Source organism: Ranitomeya variabilis, chromosome 5 (assembly GCF_051348905.1).
Source record: "Ranitomeya variabilis isolate aRanVar5 chromosome 5, aRanVar5.hap1, whole genome shotgun sequence".
Classification (NCBI taxonomy): domain Eukaryota; kingdom Metazoa; phylum Chordata; class Amphibia; order Anura; family Dendrobatidae; genus Ranitomeya; species Ranitomeya variabilis.
In genome coordinates this window covers 593,112,640-593,131,906 of record NC_135236.1, presented here as the reverse complement: position 1 = coordinate 593,131,906, position 19,267 = coordinate 593,112,640, and the positions used below count along the sequence as shown (strand labels likewise).

At 33.8% G+C, this 19,267-nt stretch overlaps 14 non-coding genes across 14 annotated transcripts; all 14 read left to right on the top strand.

Moving 5' to 3' along the window:
- Window positions 1-110: 110 nt before the first annotated feature.
- Window positions 111-192, top strand: TRNAL-UAG (transfer RNA leucine (anticodon UAG)). Its single transcript has one exon. It is a non-coding gene; the product is annotated as a tRNA-Leu (tRNA).
- A 941-nt stretch (window positions 193-1,133) lies between these two features.
- Window positions 1,134-1,215, top strand: TRNAL-UAG (transfer RNA leucine (anticodon UAG)). The gene has a single exon. It is a non-coding gene; the product is annotated as a tRNA-Leu (tRNA).
- Window positions 1,216-1,446: 231 nt separating this feature from the next.
- TRNAL-AAG (transfer RNA leucine (anticodon AAG)) lies at window positions 1,447-1,528 on the top strand. The gene has a single exon. It is a non-coding gene; the product is annotated as a tRNA-Leu (tRNA).
- Window positions 1,529-2,469: 941 nt separating this feature from the next.
- On the top strand, window positions 2,470-2,551 carry TRNAL-UAG (transfer RNA leucine (anticodon UAG)). Its single transcript has one exon. It is a non-coding gene; the product is annotated as a tRNA-Leu (tRNA).
- Window positions 2,552-2,782: 231 nt separating this feature from the next.
- Window positions 2,783-2,864, top strand: TRNAL-UAG (transfer RNA leucine (anticodon UAG)). Its single transcript has one exon. It is a non-coding gene; the product is annotated as a tRNA-Leu (tRNA).
- A 1,254-nt stretch (window positions 2,865-4,118) lies between these two features.
- On the top strand, window positions 4,119-4,200 carry TRNAL-UAG (transfer RNA leucine (anticodon UAG)). The gene has a single exon. It is a non-coding gene; the product is annotated as a tRNA-Leu (tRNA).
- Window positions 4,201-5,454: 1,254 nt separating this feature from the next.
- On the top strand, window positions 5,455-5,536 carry TRNAL-AAG (transfer RNA leucine (anticodon AAG)). Its single transcript has one exon. It is a non-coding gene; the product is annotated as a tRNA-Leu (tRNA).
- A 2,307-nt stretch (window positions 5,537-7,843) lies between these two features.
- On the top strand, window positions 7,844-7,925 carry TRNAL-UAG (transfer RNA leucine (anticodon UAG)). The gene has a single exon. It is a non-coding gene; the product is annotated as a tRNA-Leu (tRNA).
- Window positions 7,926-9,492: 1,567 nt separating this feature from the next.
- On the top strand, window positions 9,493-9,574 carry TRNAL-AAG (transfer RNA leucine (anticodon AAG)). The gene has a single exon. It is a non-coding gene; the product is annotated as a tRNA-Leu (tRNA).
- Window positions 9,575-12,197: 2,623 nt separating this feature from the next.
- TRNAL-AAG (transfer RNA leucine (anticodon AAG)) lies at window positions 12,198-12,279 on the top strand. The gene has a single exon. It is a non-coding gene; the product is annotated as a tRNA-Leu (tRNA).
- Window positions 12,280-13,220: 941 nt separating this feature from the next.
- On the top strand, window positions 13,221-13,302 carry TRNAF-AAA (transfer RNA phenylalanine (anticodon AAA)). Its single transcript has one exon. It is a non-coding gene; the product is annotated as a tRNA-Phe (tRNA).
- A 2,283-nt stretch (window positions 13,303-15,585) lies between these two features.
- TRNAL-UAG (transfer RNA leucine (anticodon UAG)) lies at window positions 15,586-15,667 on the top strand. The gene has a single exon. It is a non-coding gene; the product is annotated as a tRNA-Leu (tRNA).
- Window positions 15,668-15,898: 231 nt separating this feature from the next.
- On the top strand, window positions 15,899-15,980 carry TRNAL-AAG (transfer RNA leucine (anticodon AAG)). Its single transcript has one exon. It is a non-coding gene; the product is annotated as a tRNA-Leu (tRNA).
- A 2,801-nt stretch (window positions 15,981-18,781) lies between these two features.
- On the top strand, window positions 18,782-18,863 carry TRNAL-AAG (transfer RNA leucine (anticodon AAG)). Its single transcript has one exon. It is a non-coding gene; the product is annotated as a tRNA-Leu (tRNA).
- The last annotated feature ends 404 nt before the right edge of the window (window positions 18,864-19,267 follow it).

The window sequence follows — 19,267 nt, the reverse complement described above, 5'->3', positions numbered from 1 at the left end:
TTTTTGCCTAATGTTTAGAGACATGCCCATTTTCCAAAATGTACTAATTTTAAATGTTGTCAAATGTACTTCACTTTCTCTAAGGAAGCTTAATTAACCATGCTGTTTAAGGTAGCATGGCCGAGTGGTCTAAGGCGCTGGATTTAGGCTCCAGTCTCTTTGGAGGCGTGGGTTCAAATCCCACTGCTGCCAACATATTGAGGTTTTGAGAACCCTTTGATCTAATTCTGAGGATTTTGTATTTCCATGAGTGTGTGCATTTCTGTTTTGGAAAAGACAGTTTTAGACTTTAGTTTAGAGACTTACCTAAATTTTAACAGACTTGTGGGTTCAAATGCCACTAGTATGAGTTCTTTTAAACCTTTTTATCTTATTCTTATAATTATGCTAACATGCAAAATTAGCATATGCTTTAAACCCACTGCTGCCAGTATTATGAGTTCTTGAAATGTTTTTGTACTTATTCTTATGATTTTGCTAACATGCACATTAGCATGTGATTTAATCTTCTTTTGTATTTGCATGATTTTCCAGTTTTCAGTTCAGATAAAGACTGTTGAAAGAATCCTTGCTTTTTTCTAATGTTTAGAGACATGCCCATTCAAATCCCACTGCTGCCATTATTATGAGGTTTTGAGAACCCTTTGATCTAATTCTTATGATTTTGTATTTTCATGAGTGTGTTAATTTCTGTTTAGGAAAAGACAGTTGAAAGAATCATTGATTTTTCCTATTGTTAAGAGACTTACCCATATTCCAACAGACTTGTGAGTTCAAATCCCACTGCTGCCACTAGTATGAGTTCTTTTAAACCTTTTTATCTCATTCTTATAATTATGCTAACATGCAAAATTAGCATATGCTTTAATCTCACTGCTGCCAGTATTATGAGATCTTGAAATGTTTTTGTACTTATTCTTATGATTTTGCTAGCATGCAAATTAGCATGTGATATAATCTTCTTTTGTATTTGTATGATTTAGCAGTTTTCAGTTAAGATAAAGACCGTTGATAGAATCTTTGTTTTTGCCTAATGTTTAGAGACATGACCATTTTCCAAAATGTACTAATTTTAAATGTTGTCAAATGTATTTCACTTTCTCTAAGGAAGCTTAATTAACCATGCTGTTTAAGGTAGCATGGCCGAGTGGTCTAAGGCGCTGGATTTAGGCTCCAGTCTCTTTGGAGGCGTGGGTTCAAATCCCACTGCTGCCAACATATTGAGGTTTTGAAAACCTTTTCAGCTTATATTTATGATTTTGCTAATAGAAAAATTAGCATATTTTTGTATGAGTGCGTGCTTTGCTTTTTTGGAAAAGACAAAAGATAGAATCATTGCTTTTTCCTTTTTGTTTAGAGACCTATCCATTTTCCACAATGCACAAGTTTAAAATATAGTCAGATACACTAAACTTACTCTCAGGAAGCTCTTTTAATGATGCATTAGGTAGCATGGCCGAGCGGTCTAAGGCGCTGGATTAAGGCTCCAGTCTCTTCGGAGGCGTGGGTTCAAATCCCACTGCTGCCAGTATTATGAGGTTTTGAGAACCCTTTGATCTAATTCTGAGGATTTTGTATTTCCATGAGTGTGTGCATTTCTGTTTTGGAAAAGACAGTTTTAGACTTTAGTTTAGAGACTTACCTAAATTTTAACAGACTTGTGGGTTCAAATGCCACTAGTATGAGTTCTTTTAAACCTTTTTATCTTATTCTTATAATTATGCTAACATGCAAAATTAGCATATGCTTTAAACCCACTGCTGCCAGTATTATGAGTTCTTGAAATGTTTTTGTACTTATTCTTATGATTTTGCTAACATGCAAATTAGCATGTGATTAAATCTTCTTTTGTATTTGCATGATTTTCCAGTTTTCAGTTCAGATAAAGACTGTTGAAAGAATCCTTGCTTTTTTCTAATGTTTAGAGACATGCCCATTCAAATCCCACTGCTGCCATTATTATGAGGTTTTGAGAACCCTTTGATCTAATTCTTATGATTTTGTATTTTCATGAGTGTGTTAATTTCTGTTTAGGAAAAGACAGTTGAAAGAATCATTGATTTTTCCTATTGTTAAGAGACTTACCCATATTCCAACAGACTTGTGAGTTCAAATCCCACTGCTGCCACTAGTATGAGTTCTTTTAAACCTTTTTATCTCATTCTTATAATTATGCTAACATGCAAAATTAGCATATGCTTTAATCTCACTGCTGCCAGTATTATGAGATCTTGAAATGTTTTTGTACTTATTCTTATGATTTTGCTAGCATGCAAATTAGCATGTGATATAATTTTCTTTTGTATTTGTATGATTTAGCAGTTTTCAGTTAAGATAAAGACCGTTGATAGAATCTTTGTTTTTGCCTAATGTTTAGAGACATGCCCATTTTCCAAAATGTACTAATTTTAAATCTTGTCAAATGTACTTCACTTTCTATAAGGAAGCTTAACTAACCATGCTGTTTAAGGTAGCATGGCCGAGTGGTCTAAGGCGCTGGATTTAGGCTCCAGTCTCTTTGGAGGCGTGGGTTCAAATCCCACTGCTGCCAACATATTGAGGTTTTGAAAACCTTTTCAGCTTATATTTATGATTTTGCTAATAGAAAAATTAGCATATTTTTGTATGAGTGCGTGCTTTGCTTTTTTGGAAAAGACAAAAGATAGAATCATTGCTTTTTCCTTTTTGTTTAGAGACCTATCCATTTTCCACAATGCACAAGTTTAAAATGTAGTCAGATACACTAAACTTACTCTCAGGAAGCTCTTTCAATGATGCATTAGGTAGCATGGCCGAGTGGTCTAAGGCGTTGGATTTAGGCTCCAGTCTCTTTGGAGGCGTGGGTTCAAATCCCACTGCTGCCAGTGTTATGAGGTTTTGAGAACCCTTTGATCTAATTCTGAGGATTTTGTATTTCCATGAGTGTGTGCATTTCTGTTTTGGAAAAGACAGTTTTAGACTTTAGTTTAGAGACTTACCTAAATTTTAACAGACTTGTGGGTTCAAATGCCACTAGTATGAGTTCTTTTAAACCTTTTTATCTTATTCTTATAATTATGCTAACATGCAAAATTAGCATATGCTTTAAACCCACTGCTGCCAGTATTATGAGTTCTTGAAATGTTTTTGTACTTATTCTTATGATTTTGCTAACATGCAAATTAGCATGTGATTAAATCTTCTTTTGTATTTGCATGATTTTCCAGTTTTCAGTTCAGATAAAGACTGTTGAAAGAATCCTTGCTTTTTTCTAATGTTTAGAGACATGCCCATTCAAATCCCACTGCTGCCATTATTATGAGGTTTTGAGAACCCTTTGATCTAATTCTTATGATTTTGTATTTTCATGAGTGTGTTAATTTCTGTTTAGGAAAAGACAGTTGAAAGAATCATTGATTTTTCCTATTGTTAAGAGACTTACCCATATTCCAACAGACTTGTGAGTTCAAATCCCACTGCTGCCACTAGTATGAGTTCTTTTAAACCTTTTTATCTCATTCTTATAATTATGCTAACATGCAAAATTAGCATATGCTTTAATCTCACTGCTGCCAGTATTATGAGATCTTGAAATGTTTTTGTACTTATTCTTATGATTTTGCTAGCATGCAAATTAGCATGTGATATAATTTTCTTTTGTATTTGTATGATTTAGCAGTTTTCAGTTAAGATAAAGACCGTTGATAGAATCTTTGTTTTTGCCTAATGTTTAGAGACATGCCCATTTTCCAAAATGTACTAATTTTAAATGTTGTCAAATGTACTTCACTTTCTATAAGGAAGCTTAACTAACCATGCTGTTTAAGGTAGCATGGCCGAGTGGTCTAAGGCGCTGTATTTAGGCTCCAGTCTCTTTGGAGGCGTGGGTTCAAATCCCACTGCTGCCAACATATTGAGGTTTTGAAAACCTTTTCAGCTTATATTTATGATTTTGCTAATAGAAAAATTAGCATATTTTTGTATGAGTGCGTGCTTTGCTTTTTTGGAAAAGACAAAAGATAGAATCATTGCTTTTTCCTTTTTGTTTAGAGACCTATCCATTTTCCACAATGCACAAGTTTAAAATGTAGTCAGATACACTAAACTTACTCTCAGGAAGCTCTTTTAATGATGCATTAGGTAGCATGGCCGAGTGGTCTAAGGCGTTGGATTTAGGCTCCAGTCTCTTTGGAGGCGTGGGTTCAAATCCCACTGCTGCCAGTATTATGAGGTTTTGAGAACACTTTGATCTAATTCTGAGGATTTTGTATTTCCATGAGTGTGTGCATTTCTGTTTTGGAAAAGACAGTTTTAGACTTTAGTTTAGAGACTTACCTAAATTTTAACAGACTTGTGGGTTCAAATGCCACTAGTATGAGTTCTTTTAAACCTTTTTATCTTATTCTTATAATTATGCTAACATGCAAAATTAGCATATGCTTTAAACCCACTGCTGCCAGTATTATGAGATCTTGAAATGTTTTTGTACTTATTCTTATGATTTTGCTAACATGCAAATTAGCATGTGATTTAATCTTCTTTTGTATTTGCATGATTTTGCAGTTTTCAGTTCAGATAAAGACTGTTGAAAGAATCCTTGCTTTTTTCTAATGTTTAGAGACATGCCCATTCAAATCCCACTGCTGCCATTATTATGAGGTTTTGAGAACCCTTTGATCTAATTCTTATGATTTTGTATTTTCATGAGTGTGTTAATTTCTGTTTAGGAAAAGACAGTTGAAAGAATCATTGATTTTTCCTATTGTTAAGAGACGTACCCATATTCCAACAGACTTGTGAGTTCAAATCCCACTGCTGCCACTAGTATGAGTTCTTTTAAACCTTTTTATCTCATTCTTATAATTATGCTAACATGCAAAATTAGCATATGCTTTAATCTCACTGCTGCCAGTATAATGAGATCTTGAAATGTTTTTGTACTTATTCTTATGATTTTGCTAGCATGCAAATTAGCATGTGATATAATCTTCTTTTGTATTTGTATGATTTAGCAGTTTTCAGTTAAGATAAAGACCGTTGATAGAATCTTTGTTTTTGCCTAATGTTTAGAGACATGCCCATTTTCCAAAATGTACTAATTTTAAATGTTGTCAAATGTACTTCACTTTCTCTAAGGAAGCTTAATTAACCATGCTGTTTAAGGTAGCATGGCCGAGTGGTCTAAGGCGCTGGATTTAGGCTTCAGTCTCTTTGGAGGCGTGGGTTCAAATCCCACTGCTGCCAACATATTGAGGTTTTGAAAACCTTTCCAGCTTATATTTATGATTTTGCTAATAGAAAAATTAGCATATTTTTGTATGAGTGCGTGCTTTGCTTTTTTGGAAAAGACAAAAGATAGAATCATTGCTTTTTCCTTTTTGTTTAGAGACCTATCCATTTTCCACAATGCACAAGTTTAAAATGTAGTCAGATACACTAAACTTACTCTAAGGAAGCTCTTTTAATGATGCATTAGGTAGCATGGCCGAGCGGTTTAAGGCGCTGGATTAAGGCTCCAGTCTCTTCGGAGGCGTGGGTTCAAATCCCACTGCTGCCAGTATTATGAGGTTTTGAGAACCCTTTGATCTAATTCTGAGGATTTTGTATTTCCATGAGTGTGTGCATTTCTGTTTTGGAAAAGACAGTTGAAAGAATCATTGATTGTTCCTATTGTTTAGAGACTTACCTAAATTTTAACAGACTTGTGGGTTCAAATGCCACTAGTATGAGTTCTTTTAAACCTTTTTATCTTATTCTTATAATTATGCTAACATGCAAAATTAGCATATGCTTTAAACCCACTGCTGCCAGTATTATGAGATCTTGAAATGTTTTTGTACTTATTCTTATGATTTTGCTAACATGCAAATTAGCATGTGATTTAATCTTCTTTTGTATTTGCATGATTTTGCAGTTTTCAGTTCAGATAAAGACTGTTGAAAGAATCCTTGCTTTTTTCTAATGTTTAGAGACATGCCCATTCAAATCCCACTGCTGCCATTATTATGAGGTTTTGAGAACCCTTTGATCTAATTCTTATGATTTTGTATTTTCATGAGTGTGTTAGTTTCTGTTTAGGAAAAGACAGTTGAAAGAATCATTGATTTTTCCTATTGTTAAGAGACTTACCCATATTCCAACAGACTTGTGAGTTCAAATCCCACTGCTGCCACTAGTATGAGTTCTTTTAAACCTTTTTATCTCATTCTTATAATTATGTTAACATGCAAAATTAGCATATGCTTTAATCTCACTGCTGCCAGTATTATGAGATCTTGAAATGTTTTTGTACTTATTCTTATGATTTTGCTAGCATGCAAATTAGCATGTGATATAATCTTCTTTTGTATTTGTATGATTTAGCAGTTTTCAGTTAAGATAAAGACCGTTGATAGAATCTTTGTTTTTGCCTAATGTTTAGAGACATGCCCATTTTCCAAAATGTACTAATTTTAAATGTTGTCAAATGTACTTAACTTTCTCTAAGGAAGCTTAATTAACCATGCTGTTTAAGGTAGCATGGCCGAGTGGTCTAAGGCGCTGGATTTAGGCTCCAGTCTCTTTGGAGGCGTGGGTCCAAATCCCACTGCTGCCAACATATTGAGGTTTTGAAAACCTTTTCAGCTTATATTTATGATTTTGCTAATAGAAAAATTAGCATATTTTTGTATGAGTGCGTGCTTTGCTTTTTTGGAAAAGACAAAAGATAGAATCATTGCTTGTTCCTTTTTGTTTAGAGACCTATCCATTTTCCACAATGCACAAGTTTAAAATGTAGTCAGATACACTAAACTTACTCTAAGGAAGCTCTTTTAATGATGCATTAGGTAGCATGGCCGAGCGGTCTAAGGCGCTGGCTTAAGGCTCCAGTCTCTTCGGAGGTGTGGGTTAAAATCCCACTGCTGCCAGTATTATGAGGTTTTGAGAACCCTTTGATCTAATTCTGAGTATTTTGTATTTCCATGAGTGTGTGCATTTTTGTTTTGGAAAAGACAGTTGAAAGAATCATTGATTGTTCCTATTGTTTAGAGACTTACCTAAATTTTAGCAGACTTGTGGGTTCAAATGCCACTAGTATGAGTTCTTTTAAACCTTTTTATCTTATTCTTATAATTATGCTAACATGCAAAATTAGCATATGCTTTAAACCCACTGCTGCCAGTATTATGAGATCTTGAAATGTTTTTGTACTTATTCTTATGATTTTGCTAACATGCAAATTAGCATGTGATTTAATCTTCTTTTGTATTTGCATGATTTTCTAGTTTTCAGTTCAGATAAAGACTGTTGAAAGAATCCTTGCTTTTTTCTAATGTTTAGAGACATGCCCATTCAAATCCCACTGCTGCCATTATTATGAGGTTTTGAGAACCCTTTGATCTAATTCTTATGATTTTGTATTTTCATGAGTGTGTTAGTTTCTGTTTAGGAAAAGACAGTTGAAAGAATCATTGATTTTTCCTATTGTTAAGAGACTTACCCATATTCCAACAGACTTGTGAGTTCAAATCCCACTGCTGCCACTAGTATGAGTTCTTTTAAACCTTTTTATCTCATTCTTATAATTATGCTAACATGCAAAATTAGCATATGCTTTAATCTCACTGCTGCCAGTATTATGAGATCTTGAAATGTTTTTGTACTTATTCTTATGATTTTGCTAGCATGCAAATTAGCATGTGATATAATCTTCTTTTGTATTTGTATGATTTAGCAGTTTTCAGTTAAGATAAAGACCGTTGATAGAATCTTTGTTTTTGCCTAATGTTTAGAGACATGCCCATTTTCCAAAATGTACTAATTTTAAATGTTGTCAAATGTACTTCACTTTCTCTAAGGAAGCTTAATTAACCATGCTGTTTAAGGTAGCATGGCCGAGTGGTCTAAGGCGCTGGATTTAGGCTCCAGTCTCTTTGGAGGCGTGGGTTCAAATCCCACTGCTGCCAACATATTGAGGTTTTGAAAACCTTTTCAGCTTATATTTATGATTTTGCTAATAGAAAAATTAGCATATTTTTGTATGAGTGCGTGCTTTGCTTTTTTGGAAAAGACAAAAGATAGAATCATTGCTTTTTCCTTTTTGTTTAGAGACCTATCCATTTTCCACAATGCACAAGTTTAAAATGTAGTCAGATACACTAAACTTACTCTCAGGAAGCTCTTTTAATGATGCATTAGGTAGCATGGCCGAGCGGTCTAAGGCACTGGATTAAGGCTCCAGTCTCTTCGGAGGCGTGGGTTCAAATCCCACTGCTGCCAGTATTATGAGGTTTTGAGAACCCTTTGATCTAATTCTGAGGATTTTGTATTTCCATGAGTGTGTGCATTTCTGTTTTGGAAAAGACAGTTTTAGACCTTAGTTTAGAGACTTACCTAAATTTTAACAGACTTGTGGGTTCAAATGCCACTAGTATGAGTTCTTTTAAACCTTTTTATCTTATTCTTATAATTATGCTAACATGCAAAATTAGCATATGCTTTAAACCCACTGCTGCCAGTATTATGAGATCTTGAAATGTTTTTGTACTTATTCTTATGATTTTGCTAACATGCAAATTAGCATGTGATTTAATCTTCTTTTGTATTTGCATGATTTTCTAGTTTTCAGTTCAGATAAAGACTGTTGAAAGAATCCTTGCTTTTTTCTAATGTTTAGAGACATGCCCATTCAAATCCCACTGCTGCCATTATTATGAGGTTTTGAGAACCCTTTGATCTAATTCTTATGATTTTGTATTTTCATGAGTGTGTTAGTTTCTGTTTAGGAAAAGACAGTTGAAAGAATCATTGATTTTTCCTATTGTTAAGAGACTTACCCATATTCCAACAGACTTGTGAGTTCAAATCCCACTGCTGCCACTAGTATGAGTTCTTTTAAACCTTTTTATCTCATTCTTATAATTATGCTAACATGCAAAATTAGCATATGCTTTAATCTCACTGCTGCCAGTATAATGAGATCTTGAAATGTTTTTGTACTTATTCTTATGATTTTGCTAGCATGCAAATTAGCATGTGATATAATCTTCTTTTGTATTTGTATGATTTAGCAGTTTTCAGTTAAGATAAAGACCGTTGATAGAATCTTTGTTTTTGCCTAATGTTTAGAGACATGCCCATTTTCCAAAATGTACTAATTTTAAATGTTGTCAAATGTACTTCACTTTCTCTAAGGAAGCTTAATTAACCATGCTGTTTAAGGTAGCATGGCCGAGTGGTCTAAGGCGCTGGATTTAGGCTTCAGTCTCTTTGGAGGCGTGGGTTCAAATCCCACTGCTGCCAACATATTGAGGTTTTGAAAACCTTTCCAGCTTATATTTATGATTTTGCTAATAGAAAAATTAGCATATTTTTGTATGAGTGCGTGCTTTGCTTTTTTGGAAAAGACAAAAGATAGAATCATTGCTTTTTCCTTTTTGTTTAGAGACCTATCCATTTTCCACAATGCACAAGTTTAAAATGTAGTCAGATACACTAAACTTACTCTAAGGAAGCTCTTTTAATGATGCATTAGGTAGCATGGCCGAGCGGTTTAAGGCGCTGGATTAAGGCTCCAGTCTCTTCGGAGGCGTGGGTTCAAATCCCACTGCTGCCAGTATTATGAGGTTTTGAGAACCCTTTGATCTAATTCTGAGGATTTTGTATTTCCATGAGTGTGTGCATTTCTGTTTTGGAAAAGACAGTTGAAAGAATCATTGATTGTTCCTATTGTTTAGAGACTTACCTAAATTTTAACAGACTTGTGGGTTCAAATGCCACTAGTATGAGTTCTTTTAAACCTTTTTATCTTATTCTTATAATTATGCTAACATGCAAAATTAGCATATGCTTTAAACCCACTGCTGCCAGTATTATGAGATCTTGAAATGTTTTTGTACTTATTCTTATGATTTTGCTAACATGCAAATTAGCATGTGATTTAATCTTCTTTTGTATTTGCATGATTTTCCAGTTTTCAGTTCAGATAAAGACTGTTGAAAGAATCCTTGCTTTTTTCTAATGTTTAGAGACATGCCCATTCAAATCCCACTGCTGCCATTATTATGAGGTTTTGAGAACCCTTTGATCTAATTCTTATGATTTTGTATTTTCATGAGTGTGTTAGTTTCTGTTTAGGAAAAGACAGTTGAAAGAATCATTGATTTTTCCTATTGTTAAGAGACTTACCCATATTCCAACAGACTTGTGAGTTCAAATCCCACTGCTGCCACTAGTATGAGTTCTTTTAAACCTTTTTATCTCATTCTTATAATTATGCTAACATGCAAAATTAGCATATGCTTTAATCTCACTGCTGCCAGTATTATGAGATCTTGAAATGTTTTTGTACTTATTCTTATGATTTTGCTAGCATGCAAATTAGCATGTGATATAATCTTCTTTTGTATTTGTATGATTTAGCAGTTTTCAGTTAAGATAAAGACCGTTGATAGAATCTTTGTTTTTGCCTAATGTTTAGAGACATGCCCATTTTCCAAAATGTACTAATTTTAAATGTTGTCAAATGTACTTAACTTTCTCTAAGGAAGCTTAATTAACCATGCTGTTTAAGGTAGCATGGCCGAGTGGTCTAAGGCGCTGGATTTAGGCTCCAGTCTCTTTGGAGGCGTGGGTCCAAATCCCACTGCTGCCAACATATTGAGGTTTTGAAAACCTTTTCAGCTTATATTTATGATTTTGCTAATAGAAAAATTAGCATATTTTTGTATGAGTGCGTGCTTTGCTTTTTTGGAAAAGACAAAAGATAGAATCATTGCTTGTTCCTTTTTGTTTAGAGACCTATCCATTTTCCACAATGCACAAGTTTAAAATGTAGTCAGATACACTAAACTTACTCTAAGGAAGCTCTTTTAATGATGCATTAGGTAGCATGGCCGAGCGGTCTAAGGCGCTGGATTAAGGCTCCAGTCTCTTCGGAGGTGTGGGTTAAAATCCCACTGCTGCCAGTATTATGAGGTTTTGAGAACCCTTTGATCTAATTCTGAGTATTTTGTATTTCCATGAGTGTGTGCATTTTTGTTTTGGAAAAGACAGTTGAAAGAATCATTGATTGTTCCTATTGTTTAGAGACTTACCTAAATTTTAACAGACTTGTGGGTTCAAATGCCACTAGTATGAGTTCTTTTAAACCTTTTTATCTTATTCTTATAATTATGCTAACATGCAAAATTAGCATATGCTTTAAACCCACTGCTGCCAGTATTATGAGATCTTGAAATGTTTTTGTACTTATTCTTATGATTTTGCTAACATGCAAATTAGCATGTGATTTAATCTTCTTTTGTATTTGCATGATTTTCTAGTTTTCAGTTCAGATAAAGACTGTTGAAAGAATCCTTGCTTTTTTCTAATGTTTAGAGACATGCCCATTCAAATCCCACTGCTGCCATTATTATGAGGTTTTGAGAACCCTTTGATCTAATTCTTATGATTTTGTATTTTCATGAGTGTGTTAGTTTCTGTTTAGGAAAAGACAGTTGAAAGAATCATTGATTTTTCCTATTGTTAAGAGACTTACCCATATTCCAACAGACTTGTGAGTTCAAATCCCACTGCTGCCACTAGTATGAGTTCTTTTAAACCTTTTTATCTCATTCTTATAATTATGCTAACATGCAAAATTAGCATATGCTTTAATCTCACTGCTGCCAGTATTATGAGATCTTGAAATGTTTTTTTACTTATTCTTATGATTTTGCTAGCATGCAAATTAGCATGTTATATAATCTTCTTTTGTATTTGTATGATTTAGCAGTTTTCAGTTAAGATAAAGACCGTTGATAGAATCTTTGTTTTTGCCTAATGTTTAGAGACATGCCCATTTTCCAAAATGTACTAATTTTAAATGTTGTCAAATGTACTTCACTTTCTATAAGGAAGCTTAACTAACCATGCTGTTTAAGGTAGCATGGCCGAGTGGTCTAAGGCGCTGGATTTAGGCTCCAGTCTCTTTGGTGGAGGCGTGGGTTCAAATCCCACTGCTGCCAACATATTGAGGTTTTGAAAACCTTTTCAGCTTATATTTATGATTTTGCTAATAGAAAAATTAGCATATTTTTGTATGAGTGCGTGCTTTGCTTTTTTGGAAAAGACAAAAGATAGAATCATTGCTTTTTCCTTTTTGTTTAGAGACCTATCCATTTTCCACAATGCACAAGTTTAAAATGTAGTCAGATACACTAAACTTACTCTCAGGAAGCTCTTTTAATGATGCATTAGGTAGCATGGCCGAGTGGTCTAAGGCGCTGGATTAAGACTCCAGTCTCTTCGGAGGCGTGGGTTCAAATCCCACTGCTGCCAGTATTATGAGGTTTTGAGAACCCTTTGATCTAATTCTGAGGATTTTGTATTTCCATGAGTGTGTTCATTTCTGTTTTGGAAAAGACAGTTTTAGACTTTAGTTTAGAGACTTACCTAAATTTGAACAGACTTGTGGGTTCAAATGCCACTAGTATGAGTTCTTTTAAACCTTTTTATCTTATTCTTATAATTATGCTAACATGCAAAATTAGCATATGCTTTAAACCCACTGCTGCCAGTATTATGAGATCTTGAAATGTTTTTGTACTTATTCTTATGATTTTGCTAACATGCAAATTAGCATGTGATTTAATCTTCTTTTGTATTTGCATGATTTTCCAGTTTTCAGTTCAGATAAAGACTGTTGAAAGAATCCTTGCTTTTTTCTAATGTTTAGAGACATGCCCATTCAAATCCCACTGCTGCCATTATTATGAGGTTTTGAGAACCCTTTGATCTAATTCTTATGATTTTGTATTTTCATGAGTGTGTTAATTTCTGTTTAGGAAAAGACAGTTGAAAGAATCATTGATTTTTCCTATTGTTAAGAGACATACCCATATTCCAACAGACTTGTGAGTTCAAATCCCACTGCTGCCACTAGTATGAGTTCTTTTAAACCTTTTTATCTCATTCTTATAATTATGCTAACATGCAAAATTAGCATATGCTTTAATCTCACTGCTGCCAGTATTATGAGATCTTGAAATGTTTTTGTACTTATTCTTATGATTTTGCTAGCATGCAAATTAGCATGTGATATAATCTTCTTTTGTATTTGTATGATTTAGCAGTTTTCAGTTAAGATAAAGACCGTTGATAGAATCTTTGTTTTTGCCTAATGTTTAGAGACATGCCCATTTTCCAAAATGTACTAATTTTAAATGTTGTCAAATGTACTTCACTTTCTCTAAGGAAGCTTAATTAACCATGCTGTTTAAGGTAGCATGGCCGAGTGGTCTAAGGCGCTGGATTAAAACTCCAGTCTCTTCGGAGGCGTGGGTTCAAATCCCACTGCTGCCAGTATTATGAGGTTTTGAGAACCCTTTGATCTAATTCTGAGGATTTTGTATTTCCATGAGTGTGTGCATTTCTGTTTTGGAAAAGACAGTTTTAGACCTTAGTTTAGAGACTTACCTAAATTTTAACAGACTTGTGGGTTCAAATGCCACTAGTATGAGTTCTTTTAAACCTTTTTATCTTATTCTTATAATTATGCTAACATGCAAAATTAGCATATGCTTTAAACCCACTGCTGCCAGTATTATGAGATCTTGAAATGTTTTTGTACTTATTCTTATGATTTTGCTAACATGCAAATTAGCATGTGATTTAATCTTCTTTTGTATTTGCATGATTTTCTAGTTTTCAGTTCAGATAAAGACTGTTGAAAGAATCCTTGCTTTTTTCTAATGTTTAGAGACATGCCCATTCAAATCCCACTGCTGCCATTATTATGAGGTTTTGAGAACCCTTTGATCTAATTCTAATGATTTTGTATTTTCATGAGTGTGTTAGTTTCTGTTTAGGAAAAGACAGTTGAAAGAATCATTGATTTTTCCTATTGTTAAGAGACTTACCCATATTCCAACAGACTTGTGAGTTCAAATCCCACTGCTGCCACTAGTATGAGTTCTTTTAAACCTTTTTATCTCATTCTTATAATTATGCTAACATGCAAAATTAGCATATGCTTTAATCTCACTGCTGCCAGTATTATGAGATCTTGAAATGTTTTTGTACTTATTCTTATGATTTTGCTAGCATGCAAATTAGCATGTGATATAATCTTCTTTTGTATTTGTATGATTTAGCAGTTTTCAGTTAAGATAAAGACCGTTGATAGAATCTTTGTTTTTGCCTAATGTTTAGAGACATGCCCATTTTCCAAAATGTACTAATTTTAAATGTTGTCAAATGTACTTCACTTTCTCTAAGGAAGCTTAATTAACCATGCTGTTTAAGGTAGCATGGCCGAGTGGTCTAAGGCGCTGGATTTAGGCTCCAGTCTCTTTGGAGGCGTGGGTCCAAATCCCACTGCTGCCAACATATTGAGGTTTTGAAAACCTTTTCAGCTTATATTTATGATTTTGCTAATAGAAAAATTAGCATATTTTTGTATGAGTGCGTGCTTTGCTTTTTTGGAAAAGACAAAAGATAGAATCATTGCTTGTTCCTTTTTGTTTAGAGACCTATCCATTTTCCACAATGCACAAGTTTAAAATGTAGTCAGATACACTAAACTTACTCTAAGGAAGCTCTTTTAATGATGCATTAGGTAGCATGGCCGAGCGGTCTAAGGCGCTGGATTAAGGCTCCAGTCTCTTCGGAGGTGTGGGTTAAAATCCCACTGCTGCCAGTATTATGAGGTTTTGAGAACCCTTTGATCTAATTCTGAGTATTTTGTATTTCCATGAGTGTGTGCATTTTTGTTTTGGAAAAGACAGTTGAAAGAATCATTGATTGTTCCTATTGTTTAGAGACTTACCTAAATTTTAACAGACTTGTGGGTTCAAATGCCACTAGTATGAGTTCTTTTAAACCTTTTTATCTTATTCTTATAATTATGCTAACATGCAAAATTAGCATATGCTTTAAACCCACTGCTGCCAGTATTATGAGATCTTGAAATGTTTTTGTACTTATTCTTATGATTTTGCTAACATGCAAATTAGCATGTGATTTAATCTTCTTTTGTATTTGCATGATTTTCTAGTTTTCAGTTCAGATAAAGACTGTTGAAAGAATCCTTGCTTTTTTCTAATGTTTAGAGACATGCCCATTCAAATCCCACTGCTGCCATTATTATGAGGTTTTGAGAACCCTTTGATCTAATTCTTATGATTTTGTATTTTCATGAGTGTGTTAGTTTCTGTTTAGGAAAAGACAGTTGAAAGAATCATTGATTTTTCCTATTGTTAAGAGACTTACCCATATTCCAACAGACTTGTGAGTTCAAATGCCACTAGTATGAGTTCTTTTAAACCTTTTTATCTCATTCTTATAATTATGCTAACATGCAAAATTAGCATATGCTTTAATCTCACTGCTGCCAGTATTATGAGATCTTGAAATGTTTTTGTACTTATTCTTATGATTTTGCTAGCATGCAAATTAGCATGTGATATAATTTTCTTTTGTATTTGTATGATTTAGCAGTTTTCAGTTAAGATAAAGACCGTTGATAGAATCTTTGTTTTTGCCTAATGTTTAGAGACATGCCCATTTTCCAAAATGTACTAATTTTAAATGTTGTCAAATGTACTTCACTTTCTCTAAGGAAGCTTAATTATCCATGCTGTTTAAGGTAGCATGGCCGAGTGGTCTAAGGCGCTGGATTTAGGCTCCAGTCTCTTTGGAGGCGTGGGTTCAAATCCCACTGCTGCCAACATATTGAGGTTTTGAAAACCTTTTCAGCTTATATTTATGATTTTGCTAACAGAAAAATTAGCATATTTTTGTATGAGTGCGTGCTTTGCTTTTTTGGAAAAGACAAAAGATAGAATCATTGCTTTTTCCTTTTTGTTTAGAGACCTATCCATTTTCCACAATGCACAAGTTTAAAATGTAGTCAGATACACTAAACTTACTCTCAGGAAGCTCTTTTAATGAAGCATTAGGTAGCATGGCCGAGCGGTCTAAGGCGCTGGATTAAGGCTCCAGTCTCTTCGGAGGCGTGGGTTCAAATCCCACTGCTGCCAGTATTATGAGGTTTTGAGAACCCTTTGATCTAATTCTGAGGATTTTGTATTTCCATGAGTGTGTGCATTTCTGTTTTGGAAAAGACAGTTGAAAGAATCATTGATTGTTCCTATTGTTTAGAGACTTACCTAAATTTTAACAGACTTGTGGGTTCAAATGCCACTAGTATGAGTTCTTTTAAACCTTTTTATCTTATTCTTATAATTATGCTAACATGCAAAATTAGCATATGCTTTAAACCCACTGCTGCCAGTATTATGAGATCTTGAAATGTTTTTGTACTTATTCTTATGATTTTGCTAACATGCAAATTAGCATGTGATTTAATCTTCTTTTGTATTTGCATGATTTTGCAGTTTTCAGTTCAGATAAAGACTGTTGATAGAATCCTTGCTTTTTTCTAATGTTTAGAGACATGCCCATTCAAATCCCACTGCTGCCATTATTATGAGGTTTTGAGAACCCTTTGATCTAATTCTTATGATTTTGTATTTTCATGAGTGTGTTAACTTCTGTTTAGGAAAAGACAGTTGAAAGAATCATTGATTTTTCCTATTGTTAAGAGACTTACCCATATTCCAACAGACTTGTGAGTTCAAATCCCACTGCTGCCACTAGTATGAGTTCTTTTAAACCTTTTTATCTCATTCTTATAATTATGCTAACATGCAAAATTAGCATATGCTTTAAACCCACTGCTGCCAGTATTATGAGATCTTGAAATGTTTTTGTACTTATTCTTATGATTTTGCTAGCATGCAAATTAGCATGTGATTTAATCTTCTTTTGTATTTGCATGATTTTGCAGTTTTCAGTTCAGATAAAGACTGTTGAAAGAATCCTTGCTTTTTTCTAATGTTTAGAGACATGCCCATTCAAATCCCACTGCTGCCATTATTATGAGGTTTTGAGAACCCTTTGATCTAATTCTGAGTATTTTGTATTTCCATGAGTGTGTGCATTTCTGTTTTGGAAAAGACAGTTGAAAGAATCATTGATTGTTCCTATTGTTTAGAGACTTACCTAAATTTTAACAGACTTGTGGGTTCAAATGCCACTAGTATGAGTTCTTTTAAACCTTTTTATCTTATTCTTATAATTATGCTAACATGCAAAATTAGCATATGCTTTAAACGCACTGCTGCCAGTATTATGAGATCTTGAAATGTTTTTGTACTTATTCTTATGATTTTGCTAACATGCAAATTAGCATGTGATTTAATCTTCTTTTGTATTTGCATGATTTTGCAGTTTTCAGTTCAGATAAAGACCGTTGATAGAATCCTTGCTTTTTTCTAATGTTTAGAGACATGCCCATTCAAATCCCACTGCTGCCATTATTATGAGGTTTTGAGAACCCTTTGATCTAATTCTTATGATTTTGTATTTTCATGAGTGTGTTAATTTCTGTTTAGGAAAAGAGAGTTGAAAGAATCATTGATTTTTCCTATTGTTAAGAGACTTACCCATATTCCAACAGACTTGTGAGTTCAAATCCCACTGCTGCCACTAGTATGAGTTCTTTTAAACCTTTTTATCTCATTCTTATAATTATGCTAACATGCAAAATTAGCATATGCTTTAATCTCACTGCTACCAGTATTATAAGATCTTGAAATGTTTTTGTACTTATTCTTATGATTTTGCTAGCATGCAAATTAGCATGTGATATAATCTTCTTTTGTATTTGTATGATTTAGCAGTTTCAGTTAAGATAAAGACCGTTGATAGAATCTTTGTTTTTGCCTAATGTTTAGAGACATGCCCATTTTCCATATTTTGTATTTCCATGAGTGTGTGCATTTCTGTTTTGGAAAAGACAGTTTTAGACTTTAGTTTAGAGACTTACCTAAATTTTAACAGACTTGTGGGTTCAAATGCCACTAGTATGAGTTCTTTTAAACCTTTTTATCTTATTCTTATAATTATGCTAACATGCAAAATTAGCATATGCTTTAAACCCACTGCTGCCAGTATTATGAGATATTGAAATGTTTTTGTACTTATTCTTATGATTTTGCTAGCATGCAAATTAGCATGTGATTTAATCTTCTTTTGTATTTGCATGATTTTGCATTTTTCAGTTCAGATAAAGACTGTTGAAAGAATCCTTGCTTTTTTCTAATGTTTAGAGACATGCCCATTCAAATCCCACTGCTGCCATTATTATGAGGTTTTGAGAACCCTTTGATCTAATTCTTACGATTTTGTATTTTCATGAGTGTGTTAATTTCTGTTTAGAAAGAGACAGTTGAAAGAATCATTGATTTTTCCTATTGTTAAGAGACATGCAAATTAGCATGTGATATAATCTTCTTTTGTATTTGTATGATTTAGCAGTTTTCAGTTAAGATAAAGACCGTTGATAGAATCTTTGTTTTTGCCTAATGTTTAGAGACATGCCCATTTTCCAAAATGTACTAATTTTAAATGTTGTCAAATGTACTTCACTTTCTCTAAGGAAGCTTAATTAACCATGCTGTTTAAGGTAGCATGGCCGAGTGGTCTAAGGCGCTGGATTTAGGCTTCAGTCTCTTTGGAGGCGTGGGTTCAAATCCCACTGCTGCCAACATATTGAGGTTTTGAAAACCTTTCCAGCTTATATTTATGATTTTGCTAATAGAAAAATTAGCATATTTTTGTATGAGTGCGTGCTTTGCTTTTTTGGAAAAGACAAAAGATAGAATCATTGCTTTTTCCTTTTTGTTTAGAGACCTATCCATTTTCCACAATGCACAAGTTTAAAATGTAGTCAGATACACTAAACTTACTCTAAGGAAGCTCTTTTAATGATGCATTAGGTAGCATGGCCGAGCGGTTTAAGGCGCTGGATTAAGGCTCCAGTCTCTTCGGAGGCGTGGGTTCAAATCCCACTGCTGCCAGTATTATGAGGTTTTGAGAACCCTTTGATCTAATTCTGAGTATTTTGTATTTCCATGAGTGTGTGCATTTCTGTTTTGGAAAAGACAGTTGAAAGAATCATTGATTGTTCCTATTGTTTAGAGACTTACCTAAATTTTAACAGACTTGTGGGTTCAAATGCCACTAGTATGAGTTCTTTTAAACCTTTTTATCTTATTCTTATAATTATGCTAACATGCAAAATTAGCATATGCTTTAAACCCACTGCTGCCAGTATTATGAGATCTTGAAATGTTTTTGTACTTATTCTTATGATTTTGCTAACATGCAAATTAGCATGTGATTTAATCTTCTTTTGTATTTGCATGATTTTCCAGTTTTCAGTTCAGATAAAGACTGTTGAAAGAATCCTTGCTTTTTTCTA